The following is a 10,571-nucleotide window of genomic DNA, read 5'->3' on the forward strand; positions in this document are numbered from 1 at the left end:
AAGTGGTACCCAAAGAGCTTCAGAACAAGCCACAGTTTTCCCTCCTGGCTCTTTGGGCGTGGGAGCAACCTCCAGACAGATGGAAATTTTGGAGGCCGTCCCTGGAGGAACTGAGAAAGGCTGGTTTTGAGGCTGCAGGCGCCAGGAAAGCCCGCATCCCCAAGGTCTGTGGGGCCACACAAGTGGTACCCAAAGAGCTTCAGAACAAGCCACAGTTTTCCCTCCTGGCTCTTTGGGCATGGGAGCAATCTCCAGACATATCAGAAGTTTGGAGGCCGGCGCAGCACCAAGTGGGAAAGGGTTCTTTTAAGGCTGAAGCGTCAGGAAAGCCCGCAGCCCCAAGGTCTGTGGGGCATGCAAGCTGTTCCCAAAGAGGGGGCCAAGGCAGGTCCTGGGCGGGGCCAGGGAGGGCGGGAGGTGGGGCCAAAGTGCACACACGGCTCCCCACCTGCAGGACCGGCCTGCAGCCGCTGGACAGCAGCACCCCCTCCTTTATTTACACACACATGTATATATATTTAGGGAATTTATATTATCTGTTTACACTTACACAGAAAATCTGCTTAGACTTCTGCATTAACACTTGTGATACCGAATATATATTTAGACTGTCTGCTTACACATCTATTTTGACACTAATATCTTCTTATAAATACATTTTTTTTAAGTATTTTTATATTCTAGGATCTTTTATATAACACAGAAGCACAGAATCAGAGAATCCTTAGAGGTTTTTATTTTAAACTTATTTTACATACGTAAATTAATATTATTTCTCAATATATATTTCTCATATATAAACGAGAGAGCTTGTTCGCTATTTCAATGCCTCACACCCATAGTTACAGGTTCTCACATTTTTTAATGCATCCCAAGAATTTTCAGACATTTTGGGGCTGTGAACCACCTCTTTTGGGAGACTGTCACGTAACTCCCCCATCCCCCACTCACCTGCTCCTCTGCTGCATCATCGCTGCCCCGGTGACATCACAGTGTCCCAAATGACAGAGACACCGTTCTATTCCCCCCCAAAAAAGGCCCAAAACGCCCAGAGCCAGGGCTGGCCCCTTCCCCTCAGCGGGACTCTGCCACTGGCTGCAAACCTGGTCCCAAGACAGTCCCAGGGGGACGTGGCAGGTACTGGGGAGGATCTCCAGAGGGTCCCAGAGGGCTCTGGGGTTTTCTGGGGGGCTCCAGGGGGGGGATGTGTGGGGTCCTGGGGGGAATGTGGGGGGTCCCAGAAAGCTCCACGGAGCCCTGGGGGGAACACGAGAGGTCCTAGAGGGTCCTGGATAGACCCACAGTGGTCCTGGGAGAACATGAAGGGTTGCAGGGCGTCCTGCAGAGCTCTCGGGGGGGCAGGGGGTCCTAGGAGATTCTAGGGGGTCTCAGGGGGATCCTGAGGGGTTTGGGGGAGCCCAGGGGTTATCAGAGGGCTCTGGGGGGGTCCCAGGCTGTCTCAGAGAGCTCCGGAGGGGTCCCAGTATCCCCACACCTGTGACATCGATGGCAACGGCACAGGCCCCCGAGCAACAGCTGGTGTGGAGAAGGCAGCCTGTGCTGGGGGGAAAACGTGGCAGTGATGGGCGACGCTCCCTTGAAGCCAAAGACAATGACCTGGGAGGAGTCGCTGAGCCCCTCGCAGACCCTCGGGTACAGCTCGCTGTAGGCCTCCTCATCCTGTGGGAGGAGGGTCACGGGGACCCAGAAACGCTGGGGGATGCCTTGACCCTCTCGTCCCACCCCCAGCCCCCCTGCACCCCCCCATCACCCCTCAGCCCGTCCCCATCTCCCCCTCACAGCCCCTCTCCAGCGCAGGACCCACTTCAGGCCATAGCCCCCCTCCCCAAACTCAGGGTTCCCCCAGCACCCCATCCCCCAGCTCAGGGCTCCCCTTATGCCCCCACCACCACCACGGCCCCCCCCAGGGCTCCCTTCAGGCCCCCACATCCCCATCCCAACCCCCTTCAGTGCCACCCCCTCAGACCCCCCCCGTTTGCCTCCATCACACTCTCAGGGCCCCCCTCCCCACCGTCTGGGCCCCCCTCAGCCCTCCGTTCCCCCAGCCCCCATCAAGGCCCCCCCCTCACCCCTTGGCCCCCCAGATCCCCTTCAGCCCCCTGGTTCCCCCCACAAAGCCCCCCCCCCCCCCCCCCCGAGAGTCCCTTCAGCATCCCCCATCATCCCTCAGTCCCCCTCGGAGACCTCTCATGACCCCCAGCCCCTCTCAAGGCCTCCCCATTACCCTCAGGAACCCCGTGCTCCCCCTCAGCCACTCCCCAGGGACAACTCAGCCCCGCCTGTCCCCCTCAGAACGCTCCTCTTCCCCTGCATCAGCTCCCTCCACCGCCCCTCGGGGCCACCACAGCCTCCCTGCTCCCCCCAGCCTCCCTCAAGTCCCACCCTCAGTCCCCCCCTGTCCCGTTCGGGATTCTCCCAGCTGCCCCCAATCACCCCTCGGGGCCCTCTCAATCCTCCTGACGTTCCCCGCTATGTTCCCCGCCGCCTCCTGCTCACCTTCACGTGGTCCAGCTTCCTCACAACGTGCTCGCGGCAGCACCGCGGGCCCGACCTGACCGAGCGCCCAGCGCCCGCCCGCCGGGCCCCTCTGTCCGCCCGGACCACGTGTCTCCGATTTCGAGCCGTCCACCATTTTTCCCCAGCCCCCTCTGCTACCAGAGCACCCCACCCACAGCGCGCACCCATTGGTCGCCACCCGCCCCTGCTCACTCACCTTATTTGCAGCAGCGCTGCTCTATTGGTCCATCGCTGCCGTCAATCCCCACCGCGCCGCAGCCCCTGTGAGCGACATGACCAATGGAAGCGCGGCGAGGCGATCTGACCTATGGGAGCTCTGATTGGCCCACCCGCCCGTCCATCCGCCCGGCAGCGGTTGAAATGGCTCAGTACAGCTGTATGGCAGAGCGGAGCAGGCATGCGCAGTACGGCCGTGCGGCGGAAGAGGGGCGCGCATGTGCGTTAGAGCTGTACGGCACAACGGGGGGGGGGCGTGCATGCCCAGTACAGTCGTACGGCATGACGGGAACGCGCATGCGCAGTACATCCGTACGGCGGGTACTGCGCAGCGCATGCGCACTGCAGCGCTCACTGCTGCCACCTTTTGGCCACAGTGCCGTACTGCAGGCGGGGAGACAACGCATGCGCAGTCCAGACGTATGGCACAAGGGCTCACACATGCGCCCTACAGCCGTGCCGCACAACGGGGCGGGCGTAGCATCCTTAGAGAGGTGGGGTTTTCTTTTGCTTTGAGCTCCTTTTAGATACACCAATGATTATTTTGCAATAGCTATAAAAAGGAGAGCTTGTTCTGTATTTCAGTGCCTCACCCCTGCAGTTACAGGTTTTAACAGACCTCCACCCCCCACCCCCAACACCAAACTTTCAGATGGTTTGGGGCTGTGGCCCACCTCTTTTGGGGGGAACTCCACGTAACCCCCAGATCCCCCACTCACCTGCTCCTCCACCGCGGTGTCTGAAATGACACAATCATGCCTCCAGCCACACACACATATCCCCTTTTTTTTCAATTCCCCCAAAAAAGGAACACAACGCCCAGATCCAGGGCTGGCCCCTTCCCCTCAGGGGGTCCCCGCCACCAGCTGCAAACCTGGTCTGGGGCATCTCTCGAGCAGCACGCGCTAGGAAAGCCCGCAGCCCCGAGGTCTGTGGGGCATGCAAGCTGTTCCCAAAGAACTTTGGTAAAAAATGGAGGAGGACAATTATGAAAATCCACAGGGTACAAGAAATATATGCAAGAAATTAAAATTTATTGTGGGAGACAGATAGAGTGAAAGGTTGCAAATTTTATTTAAAACTAACAGGGATCAAGAAACATAAGCAAGAATTAGAAATAATGAGATGGAAAGTAAGAAATAAAGTTTGAAAAGATATCGGGTACAAGAGACAGAGTCAAGCATGAAAACAACAAAGATAGGGAGTGTAGCAGAAGTCATCTGTGGTGGATTGACCTTGGCTGGCCCCTTCGTACCCACCCAGCCACTCTATCGCGGCCTTTCCTCAACAAGGCAAGGGGAGAAATTAAAATCAAAAAGCTTGTAGGTTGAGACAAGGACAAAGAGATCTCTCGTCATCACAAGAGCAACAGACTCAATTTGGGGAAATTCATTTAATTTATTGTCAATCAAACAATGTGAAATATAAACGAGTTTAAAAAACACCTTCCCACCCCCCCTCTCTTTTTTTCCGGAATCATCTTCAGTCACAACTTCTCTGCTTCCTACCCCTGGACGACACGTGATGACAGGGACTCGGCGTGGTGGTCAGTTCACCTCCCATTGTCTCTGCTGCTCCTTCCTCCTCGCACTCTTTTTCTGCTCCAATGGGGGGGCCTCCATGGGTTGCAGGGACTTTCTGCTCCACTCTCAGCCAGCGTTGCTGGTGGGCTCGGCTTTGACCAGCGGCAGGTCCCTCTCTGCACTGGCTGTGCCTAACGTGGCGAGAGTTTCAGGTGTCTTCTCCCCCAACCCACCCCTGCAGCCCCTGCAACTCAGCTAACAAAACCTTGTCACTTAATACAACAGCGATCGGCTACAGGGCAGAGAAGGTGGAGGTGAGAAACAGGGAAAGAGAGCCACAGGGGAAAGAAAACAGCAACGGGCTACAGACTAGACAGGAGGATGCAACAGGGAGCCAGACAGAGAAAGAACCATGAAGGCAAAAATTATCTATGGGACAGATCTTTTAATATGATAACATGGTTTATATAATAGAGTAGATACAGGGTTTTATTTTGAACTTTTATATATACACATTCTTATTTTTCATTATGTATAAAAATGAGAAATTGTTCTTTATTTCAATGCCTCATGCCCATATAGGCAGGTTTTATTATTTTTTTAAACACACATTCCCCGCATGAACTTTCAGGCATTTTGCGGCTGTGCACTCCGTTTTTGAAAGCGCACGCACCATCGCCCCAGGAAAAAAACATACAGACAGATAGTTATAGCACGGCCTTTTACTTGACCACATTTTAGTAGATGATGTGAAATTCCAGCCCGCCTTCACAGTAACCCCCTTGCTGTCACTGCGGTGCAGGGGCTAAGCAGAATACAATTTTCTTGTCCTCTTACTGTGGCTATATGCATAACACAGCTGACACTTGCAAGAAGCAGTGTTGTCTTAATAGCCTAACTTAGCCTTAAAAAGAATCTTTCCTTCTTCTTTCATCTGCCTTTGGTTCCCGTAGACCCTCACAATGAAGGTTTCAATCAATTGCTGTTAACATCAATTTGAATTCAAATATTTGTGCTATTCATGGTGAAATGCCCATTCCGCTAACTACTTGTCCGTGTCATGGCTCTCTGAATCAAAACGAATAAACGACTTGACCAACTATTTTGCATAGCCCCAGGTCATAAAGAGCAGCCCACCAGAGCACTGACCATATGCCATATGCACAGCAGATCTTGTCCAGGGCTTCAGCAGACAGAAAAATAGTTTCTGCCAATGCAAGACTTGATCCGGCTTTAGAAGCCTTTCAGAGTGTCATCTAAGTGGGAGGCAGAGAGGTAGATAAGTGTATCCAAGTAAGATGATTCTTGTGATCCAGAGAGTGAAACGCAGGCTGCTTGCAGACGCATTAGCCACTCATTCTGAATGTTTGATTTTTGTCCTCCTTCCTGAGTAGTGTGGAGAAATTTGGTGTTGTACTCAACTCCCATTACCCACCTCAGTGCGGGTATTTAAAAAACAGGCAGAGGTGATGCTGAGGGACATGGTTCCATGGTGGACTTGTCAGCGTTAGGTTGATGGTTGGACTTGATGATCTGAAAGGTCTTTCCAATCTGGGCAACTCCATGACTCTGTGATATCTCAGTAATGGAACCCCCCATTTCTCTGTCACCACAGCGCCTTGTTCCCCTCCCTTCCCTGGATTTAGAGGACGTGGACAGTGGAAAAGGCACGGGAGTGGTTTGTAGAGCGCAGACAGGCCTATGTGCTCCCACAGTCACCAGATAGAGCGCTGCTTCGTAAGACCCAGTGGTGTTTCTTATGGTCTCATGTTGTCTGACAGAAATCTTTCAGCTCTTCTCAGGCTTTTTGCTGTGCCTGAGCGATGCATTATGGTAGAGCTGCTGATGTTATACTTTGGCCATTTTTCTGACCAATGTAACGCAGAAAGAGGTTCCGCCTGCCCACCTTTCTGCTTTGTAGTTGTACAAGTCTCTCGATTGTCCTTGCGCTGTTCTTCCAGTATCGGCGCTTTGTAACTTGCCCTCCTGGCTTCTTCAGCCTCCTCTGTCACATGCCACTTTTCCCACTGCAGAAGTCACCTTCAACGCTGTGAAGCCTTTCTTATGTGTACGATTACCTCACAGCTCTGAAAGTTGCGTTAGAGCAAAAGTGGACAATCGCGCACTGCGCTCCGTCCTTGTGGGGTCTGTCAACATGGCAAGTGCTCACTCTGCAGTGAAAAGCTCTGACGACCAAACATTCACCAACGGGTGCTTAATTCCCTTGTTTGCAACTGACTGCCTGTGTTAAGCGTCCTTCGGGATAAAAGGATAGCAAAGACATGCTTCAGCCACGGGACTCACACGGACCTGAGGAAGATTCAGATCTCTCTCTTAGAGATCTCTGATGGAGACCTGAGGGATGTTAGGAGAAGATCAGGTTCCACCGCATACACTATGTTGTGAAAAACTCCCTGCTCCGGGGCTTCACGGGGCAGGGAGAAACACTTCGTATCTGCATAATGACTGGACTTAAGCTAGCTTTTTATAAACCACTCACGCTTCTCTTAGATGGCCTAGAACAGAGAAAGAAGTTTATGGCATTTTCTCACTCTAAAATAAACCAAAGAGAGAGCGAGCTCAGCTTTTCGACCTCAACAATGCTTACTGCGTAACTGCTGGCATGGCTTTAGTTCCTGCTAAGTGGCAACTTACACCGTGGATTTTATGCACCACGGAGCAATGGCAAACGCTGGGCATCACTTACAACAGGAATGATGTGCAAGACATTATCAGAACCAGTTCCCCAAATGCTTTGCATCCGCCTTCTGCATGTGTGATGCATCAAACCACATTATACACCCTAATGCCATGCTACACAGAAGGCAACGCATATTCTCCACGCCTAGAGCTCTTACTCTGTCTCAGGCACTCCAAACGGGAAAAGTATATGTGCAAAAAAAACCCCCCAGTCTTATGGTCAGATGGTCCTCACATGAAATGCAGCAGAAGCCCAGTTAGGCGACAACTCAGGGGACGAGCCCAGACTGCACAGCATTCTCTCATGGCAGAGCTGGCCGCAGGAGCCCATCTGACTTTGTGCCATAAGACCAGGCAAGGCTGCGGCGAGGGCTGAGCTGTGTAAGCTAAGGATTCGGGCTGATATGCAAGAGATGCTGGGAAGAGCAAGCCCCCAGAGCTGAGCTGCGTTGGTCCCAGGAAACGAGGGGAGGCAGCCCCAAAGTTGAGCTTCACTGGCCTCAGGTTCCGAGGTGTGCTGCCACCAGGAGTCAAGATAGGTTAGTCCAAGGAATCAAGCTGACCTGGTTCCAAAAGGCAAGCCGAGGCAACACATAGAAGCACGTTGAGTTGGTCCACGGAGCTGAGTTGAGAGTTCCCTAGGAGGCATGTGGAGCCAGGCCAGGAGCCTTACAGAGGTTTCCCGTGAGCCGAGTGGAGACGGTCCCAGAGGTGAGCCAAAGAGAGGCCTTAGGTCGAGCCGCACTGGTGACAAAGACCCAGGCAAGTTCGTCACAGGAGTGAAGCTGATGCAGGCCTAGGAGCAGAGCAGCACTGGACCAAGTAGTCAAGCTGAGCCGGCTCCAATGGGCAAGCCAAGGCGGCCCATGGAAGCAATTTGAGTTGGTCCAAGGAGCTGAGTGGAGTGTGGCCTAGGAGCCATGCGGAGCCAGGCCAGGAGCCTTCTGGAGGAATCTGAGGAGCAGAGTTGAGGCGGTCGCGGGAACGGAGCCAAACAGAGCCCAACTATCAAGCTGCGCTGGCCACAAACGGCCAGGCAAGTCCGTCACAGGAGTGACGCTGATGCAGGTCTAGGAGCAGAGCAGAGCACAGCTGGACCAAAGAGTCGAGCTCAGCGGGGACAAGGAAGGATGCGGAGATAGCGCCAGGAGCTGAGCTGGCCCTAGGAACCCTGCGGAGCCAACGTAGGAGCCTCCATGAGCCGTCCCAGGAGCCAAGATGAGCTGGCCAAGGAGTTGGGCAGAGCTGGCCACAAGAGTCCGTCTGACTTTGTGTCAAAAGACCAGGCAAGGCTGCTGTGAGGGCCGAGTGGATTCAGTTCATGAGTCGGGCCGAGATGCCGAGCATGCTGAGGGCAGCCAGCCCCTGGAGCTGAGCTGTGTCAGTCCTAGTCCTAGGAAGCCTGCGGAGCCAAGGTAGGAGCCTTGACGAGCCGGCGAAGGAGTTGGGCAGAGCTGGCCGCAGGAGCCCGTCTGACTTTGTGCCATAAGACCAGGCAAGGCTGCGACGAGGGCCGAGCGGAGTCAGCTCAGGAGACGGGCCGAGATACCGAGCATGCTGAGCGCAGCAAGCCCCTGGAGCAGAGCTGTGTCGGTCCCAGGAACCGCGTGGAGGCATCCCCAAAAGTCAAGCTTGGCTGTCCTCAGGATGGGAGCTGAGCTTCCACCAGTTGTCATGGTGTTTTAGTCCAAGGAGCCAATCTGAGCTGGTTTCAAAGCTGAACTGAGGCGGCACATGGGGTCAAGTTGAGTTGGTCCAAGGAGCTGAGTGGAGTGTGGCCTAGGAGCCATGCGGAGCCAGGCCAGGAGCCTTATGGCAACGTTCCAGGAGGCGAGGTGAGGCGGTCGCGGGAACGGAGCCAAACAGAGCTCAAATATCAAGCTGCGCTGGCCACAAACGGCCAGGCAAGTCCGTCACAGGAGTGACGCTGATGCAGGTCTAGGAGCAGAGCAGAGCACAGCTGGACCAAAGAGTCGAGCTCAGTGGGGACAAGGAAGGATGCGGAGATAGCGCCAGGAGTTGAGCTGGCCCTAGGAACCCTGCGGAGGCAATGTAGGAGCCTCCATGAGCCATCCCAGGAGCCAAGATGAGCTGGCCAAGGAGTTGGGCAGAGCTGGCCACAAGAGTCCGTCTGACTTTGTGTCAAAAGACCAGGCAAGTCTCTGGCGAGGGCCGAGCGGAGACAGCTCAGTAGTCGGGCAGAGATGCTGAGCATGCTGAGCGCAGCCAGCCCCTGGAGCTGAGCTGTGTCATTCCCAAGAACTGAGTGGAGGCGTCCCCAAAAATCGAGCTTTGCTGTTCAGGATCCGAGCTGAGCTGCCACCAGCAGTCAAGGTACGTTGGTGCAAGGAGCCGAGCTGAGCGGGCTCCAAAAGGCAAGCTGAGGCGGCACATGGGGGCAAGTTGAGTTGGTCCAAGGAGCTGAATGGAGTGTGGCCTAGGAGCCATGCGGAGCCAGGCCGGGAGCCTTCCGGAGGCATCCCAGGAGCTGAGTTGAGGCTGTCCCGGGAGGTGAGCCAAATACAGCAGCAAGGTTGAGCCTCACTGGCAACAAACGCCGAGGCGAGTCCATCACAGGAGCCAAGCTGATGCAGGCCCAGGAGCAAAGCAGAACTGTACCAAGGAGCCGTGTCGAGCCGGCACACGGAACGAGGCTGAGATAGCGCCAGGAGCTGAGCCGGCCCTCGGAACCCTGCGGAGCCAACGTAGGAGCCTCCATGAGCCGTCCCAGGAGCCAAGATGAGCTGGCCAAGGAGTTGGGCAGAGCTGGCCGCAGGAGCCCATCTGACTTTGTGCCATAAGACCAGGCAAGGCTGCGGCGAGGGCTGAGCTGTGTAAGCTAAGGATTCGGGCCGATATGCAACAGATGCTGGGACGAGCAAGCCCCCGGAGCTGAGCTGCGTTGGTCCCAGGAAACGAGGGGAGGCAGCCCCAAAGTTGAGCTTCACTGGCCTCAGGTTCCGAGGTGTGCTGCCACCAGGAGTCAAGATAGGTTAGTCCAAGGAATCAAGCTGACCTGGTTCCAAAAGGCAAGCCGAGGCAACACATAGAAGCACGTTGAGTTGGTCCACGGAGCTGAGTTGAGAGTTCCCTAGGAGGCATGTGGAGCCAGGCCAGGAGCCTTACAGAGGTTTCCCATGAGCCGAGTGGAGACGGTCCCAGAGGTGAGCCAAAGAGAGGCCTTAGGTCGAGCCGCACTGGTGACAAAGACCCAGGCAAGTTCGTCACAGGAGTGAAGCTGATGCAGGCCTAGGAGCAGAGCAGCACTGGACCAAGTAGTCAAGCTGAGCTGGCTCCACTAGGCAAGCCAAGGCGGCCCATGGAAGCAATTTGAGTTGGTCCAAGGAGCTGAGTGGAGTGTGGCCTAGGAGCCATGCGGAGCCAGGTCAGGAGCCTTATGGCAACGTCCCAGGAGCCGAGTTGAGGCGGTCGCGGGAACGGAGCCAAACAGAGCCCAACTATCAAGCTGCGCTGGCCACAAACGGCCAGGCAAGTCCGTCACAGGAGTGACACTGATGCAGGTCTAGGAGCAGAGCAGAGCACAGCTGGACCAAAGAGTCGAGCTCAGCGGGGACAAGGAAGGATGCGGAGATA

The sequence above is a fragment of the Rissa tridactyla genome, chromosome 17, assembly GCF_028500815.1.
Source record: "Rissa tridactyla isolate bRisTri1 chromosome 17, bRisTri1.patW.cur.20221130, whole genome shotgun sequence".
NCBI lineage: Eukaryota > Metazoa > Chordata > Aves > Charadriiformes > Laridae > Rissa > Rissa tridactyla.